This window comes from Pseudophryne corroboree, chromosome 11 (assembly GCF_028390025.1).
Source record: "Pseudophryne corroboree isolate aPseCor3 chromosome 11, aPseCor3.hap2, whole genome shotgun sequence".
Taxonomy (NCBI): Eukaryota; Metazoa; Chordata; class Amphibia; order Anura; family Myobatrachidae; genus Pseudophryne; species Pseudophryne corroboree.
This window is the reverse complement of record NC_086454.1, coordinates 270678959-270684971: the sequence shown is the minus strand read 5'-3', so window position 1 is coordinate 270684971 and position 6013 is coordinate 270678959. Positions and strand designations below refer to the sequence as shown.

Genomic DNA, 6013 nt, shown 5'->3' with positions numbered 1-6013 from the left:
CAAGGGCGTGCAAGTGTTAGGGGCGCATAGCCCCTTTACGACGGTGTGAAGAGCGCCCGTAGGGCGTGATGAATCACCTAGTATATATATATTATGGTAGAAGCACTGGCAAAGTGTAAAACAGGAGATATGTATGTCCCAGGTTCTGACCTATGTATTTTAAACCCCCGGGAATCGTCTGATTTGCTAAACAGACTTGATGACAGTTTGGGCATTAAGTAATAGCTGGATATTGGTCCAGGGAATGTGGATGTGAGATGGAAGGGAGGGTTCCATCCACAACGTCTATTTCGGGTCTTTGGGTCTGTATCTGTTGGAGGCTGATACTGTATAAGCTCTGTCAGGGCTTGGCTCAGGGTCTCACTACCTGGGGAAACAGTACTGTGCATATGACTATGTTTATGGTTCAGGCATTAGGTCCTACCACTCTGGGAGAGGGAAACTATTATGTTCAGTTAGTGCCCAGATGGGCTAGGATTTACTTTTATGTTTTGTTTTATACTGCACAATAAAACTAGCCACAGCTAGATTGCACAAAAACCCTGGACTGGTGTGCTATTTTCCTAGCTGCTGTGTGTTTGTAGGTGCCCACCTACCCCAGGAGAGGGCATCCCTACCCTAATCTCATTACAATATGTTTTCTATGGTGGGAACTGGCGGTCTGCGGCAGACCACAAGATTTATAGAGGGCAACCACAAGACTGACCTCAATTAATCCTGTGGTATACCACAGACTGCCGGTTCCCAAAGAAAGACTGCAATGGGGATATTTCACCATAAAAGCATATGGGCTCTGCTTGAGTAACAGCTCAGCACACCTAAGCCAATAAAGAGAGTGATACTACGTGACGCTCCCTGATTGGCTGGCGGGTTGCTAAGTGACAGATGTCACGTGATGGCCCGCCATTTGAGAAAGGTAATCCATGTGTATACACATGGATTCCCTTAAATCCACTGGATTGGGTTTTTCAATTTTGTATTTTGAACCCCTGGGATGCCTACATGGATAGAAGTGGATATATCTACACTGGTATTAGCTGAGTATTTTTTTTTTATAGGTTACCTATGAATTACTACTGGACAAGGGAACCAATAACACTATGGAGGATGGAAGGTAAGTATGTGTGTATGTTTGTGAGTGTGAGTGTGCCAAAGTGTTTGATTAAAGCCATGCTATCTAAAGTGTGTGTGTACTGTCTTGTAATATTTGTTTTACTGGTGGGACCACAGGTACTAGTGGCTACTTTAATGCCCCGAATGTTGGTACCTGTAGTTCTTCAATTACCAGCATGCAGGGGAGGCTTGCTGGGACTTGGAATTCCATAAGTAATGCACAATCTTATTATTTTTCTGTACTTAATTGCTATGAACTCACCCCCCCACAGCCCAGAGGTGGTGGGCATAGCCTCAGGCTTCAGCTCTGGCCCTTGCGTGCCCCGGAGGGGGTCCACTTTATTGGGGTGTTCCCACTCACCAAGGTCAGGGCTGACAAGTTGTGGGTGTAATGTTTCGGTCACCGATAAAAACATGTCCCCGGCTGTGGCATTAACTCCTCCGCTAGTGGAGCCCGGTACTGGTTTTACAAATACGAGAGACCCCCTACTTCCTTTTTCCCTCTTATTTTTGAAAGTCCAAGAGCCTGGTGCTAGTTGATTAAATATAGGTGGACCTCAAGTAATTTTCCCCCTGTATTTTTAGAACCAGGACCGACTCAAAGAGCCCAGGGATGGTTATGATTAGGAGGGGGGAACCACACACAGTTTTTTTTCTACATTTAAAAAAAAATCTTCTACATATTAGCAATTTTCTTTCTCTTTTACACATAGAAGCACTGCACAGATCTGACTCATCTGCTCAAGGGGATGTCTATTTGAAAAGTGCATTTTGAGCTATTTGAAAAGTGCATTTTGAGCCATTTCACGGTTGTGTTTGCAGAAACGAATCTTGGTAAATTTCCGTGTTGTAGTGGTGCCCATGGAAAGTCCTTCCAAGTTTGGCTGATGGTGTACTCATTTATACATGCCTGTTCTACCATGTTTATCATGTCTGTTTGAGAAAACACTGCCGCGTTTTGTGTTTAGTTAATTACCAAGATAGGAATTACGGCCATGTTTACCAACTCGAATGAACACAGTGATTAGTAAATGTAACGCTAAGAATCCAACCTCCAACATTTCATGTGCTAAATTCCCTTTTCATTGTATTTTATGCTGGTCTATCCTAGCAGGCTTCCTCCTCACTATCCACATTTCTTTTCTGCTCATTTCCCTCCACCCCATTTACTCTTGGCCACTATCTATTATTTGCCCACAATTCCAAAAGCTGCCAAACATCTAGTGTTTTAACTGACTCAGGAGCCATTTTGGCAGAGCTGGATAAAGACTTTGGGGGGCCCGGGGTACTTAAAACAGGGGGGTCCTAAGGTCTAAAATTAATTATATATATATATATATATATATATATATATATAAACTCCACAAACACTCTCCTCCTGCGCTAATTGGTTTCAAAATAGGCGATTAGGTATAGCTATCTCTAGGATGGGCTGCCTGGTTCCTCTGAGTTCCTTGTTAGGAGGAACTGAGCAAAGAAAATAGAGTATAGAAAAAGAGGAAAAATGGCGCCCCAGGGGTTTACAAATACCCTTATACAAAGACTATTGCTTAACAGGATTTGCAATCAATATTTATACAGGTTTTTAAAACACATAACGGACTGTACTTTTCATAAAAATGTATTAAAACAATTATACAGAAACATGAAGTATATCCATACTTATTACATGTACATTATGATGTAGTTTCTCCTACAGAAATCCATCAATGGGATATGGAGGAAAGAAGGCAACCTTTCTGTTGTATCCTTATTCTTCCTCATTAAATATTCAGAGATAACATCAACAAGAAATACAGTAATCCAACGCGTTTCGTCTAGGAACTAGACTTCATCAGGGGTGCGTCTTAGATAATAATGTCTATCCAAAAGAGTGATAGGCATAGATCATTGGCTGAATAGGTTCATACGTGGGCTTCCAAACATCAATGAGGCGTGAAATAAGGGCATAAAGTCAGCCTCGTGAATCTGGTAACTCATATTACGAAGAGCTCAAAAGGGAAGCATTCGTATGAAAAAAAGAGGAATCGGCAACTTCATGCACACATGGAGGACCTCAGAAGTCACAATACAGGTGAAAAATGCAGAAATCTATACAGAGTCCTTATGGTATCCTATGGATATGATACCTTCCAAATAGTGATCAGCAGTGAGCCAGTGATCATGCAATATATATATTGGAAAAAGCAAATAAGATCAGAGCGACCACATGTGGTAAATATTCTAGGAGACTAAAAAAGTTTCTTTTAAAACCAATGCGGGGTTTATTTACAACGAACGTTAAAGAAAATTGGACATAAAAAGTCAACATACAAAAATGATTTTTTTTTAAAAACCGTTACAAAATCTTTAAAAAAACATTCCAAAGGACATGTAAAAAGACAACAATTAAAAAAAAACAATAAAAATGATGCTAAAAATTTGAGCACTAAAAATGAGAAACATTAGAAACAACTGTATGTCTATAATTATGTAAAGAAATATATATATATATATATATATATATATAAAATTCCGTATAAAGAAAAAGCAGCTTAACTGAGAATTTCAATAGTAGCAGGAATAACCCAAAGCGTTTCGTCTGGTCTGACTTCATCAAGGGGTAATGAGCATAGTGGGACACATCATCTATATATACCCATGTGGGTAAGGAAGTGATTAATGACATCACTTCCTGTAATTGATTGACATTTAGGAAACAGGATTCAAGAATACACATTAATTGTAACTAATGGTGAGGGAGGCAATAGATGTAGTAAAGCGCTTGGTTTGCCCTTGCAAACTGTGCAGGGAATCTTTATAAAACATTAAAGTCATTTAGGAGAGTTCATTCCGGTATATGACGCTAATTCGCGTCATTTTCCGCCCCACATCCGGTGTCCGGGGCTTCCTTCTGCGCATGCGCCGGCCGATATGAAGGGAAGTGCGGCGGCCATCTTCTTGGAGTCCATATGGCGGGACAGTTGCATATACTGGAAGCGGGTGCCGGCGGCCATATTTTCATAGATAGTATTCATTTAGTTAGATAGGTGGAAAACGTTCCCATTGTCTCCACACCGGATAACCGCATATGTAAACAAAGGATAAGAGCGGAATCAGTGCTTATAGACGATTTAGAAATCATGTATAGTCCACATTGTATATACAGGTTCTTCAGAGTACTGAAGACTAAGTATTAAATGTGTTGTACTGTGGTTAGTTCATAACCTTGATCTGATAGACATATGTACAGAATAAACCATACTTCCCCTATGAGAATGACACCCCTGTAAAATAGTGCATCTGAAAGGCATCAAGGGATTCGAATTAGAGTACAGAAGTTAAACATAAAATTAGTATACTAGAGAGTAGATGTGGCAGTCAATATCATATTTATACTATTTATATATAGGTAGATACCGTCATAAATAAAGGAGTAATTTTAATTAGTTTGAATAAGGAGATATAGAAATAGCACGCCCCTGATCCAGTTATTATTACAGCACCCGGTCTTCTTGGGAAGTTTCCTTACCCAGTACTGGCCGGGCCAACACTGCTTGGCTTCCAAGATCAGACGAATTTGGGCGTATCCAGTGTGGTATGACTGTAATATAGGATCTGGGCGGTGGGAGAGAAGGTCCAGAGGTTGGGGAGCCACTGCACCGCATTCCAACATGAACCTAGCTAAGAAAAGGCAAGTGGGTGATGTCAAGAAGAAAGTATTGGGAATAACAGGCTTACGTTCATAAAAAAGGAGCTATTTCATAGCCTTCATTCAGTCCGTCTGGATGAAGAGATTTCATTTCGTGTATCCAGAACATCTCTCTCCTTGATAGAAGATCGGAGAGGTCCCCTCCTCTTTCTCCAAGTGTCACTAGTTCTAGACCCTTGAACGTGAGTTCCTCCAGGTTAGAGCCGTGGTATTGTAGGAAATGTCTGGATACGGCAGGTGTTTGGACCCTGTTCTTGATGTTTCTTACGTGCTCCTGTATGCGGATTTTCAGTAGCCTCTTTGTCTTGCCGATATACTTCATCTTAAAGGGACATTCCAGGAGATAAATTACTGAAGATGTATTGCAGTACTTAACATCACCCACTTGCCTTTTCTTAGCTAGGTTCATGTTGGAATGCGGTGCAGTGGCTCCCCAACCTCTGGACCTTCTCTCCCACCGCCCAGATCCTATATTACAGTCATACCACACTGGATATGCCCAAATTCGTCTGATCTTGGAAGCCAAGCAGTGTTGGCCCGGCCAGTACTGGGAGAGGAAACTTCCCAGGAAGACCGGGTGCTGTAATAATAACTCGATCAGGGGCGTGCTATTTCTATATCTCCTTATTCAAACTAATTAAAATTACTCCTTTATTTATGACGGTATCTACCTATATATAAATAGTATAAATATGATATTGACTGCCACATCTACTCTCTAGTATACTAATTTTATGTTTAACTTCTGTACTCTAATTCGAATCCCTTGATGCCTTTCAGATGCACTATTTTACAGGGGTGTCATTCTCATAGGGGAAGTATGGTTTATACTGTACATATGTCTATCAGATCAAGGTTATGAACTAACCACAGTACAACATATTTAATACTTAGTCTTCAGTACTCTGAAGAACCTGTATATACAATGTGGACTATACATGATTTCTAAATCGTCTATAAGCACTGATTCCGCTCTTATCCTTTGTTTACATATGCGGTTATCCGGTGTGGAGACAATGGGAACGTTTTCCACCTATCTAACTGAATGAATACCATCTATGAAAATATGGCCGCCGGCACCCGCTTCCAGTACATGCAACTGTCCCGCCGTATGGACTCCAAGAAGATGGCCGCCGCACTTCCCTTCATATCGGCCGGCGCATGCGCAGAAGGAAGCCACGGACACCGGATGTGGGGCGGAAATGACGC

At 41.2% G+C, this 6013-nt stretch overlaps 2 pseudogenes; one reads left to right on the top strand and one right to left on the bottom strand.

Moving 5' to 3' along the window:
• Positions 1 to 4586: 4586 nt before the first annotated feature.
• On the bottom strand, positions 4587 to 4704 carry LOC134971400 (5S ribosomal RNA; annotated as a pseudogene).
• Positions 4705 to 5275: 571 nt separating this feature from the next.
• LOC134971424 (5S ribosomal RNA) lies at positions 5276 to 5393 on the top strand (annotated as a pseudogene).
• Positions 5394 to 6013: the final 620 nt, after the last annotated feature.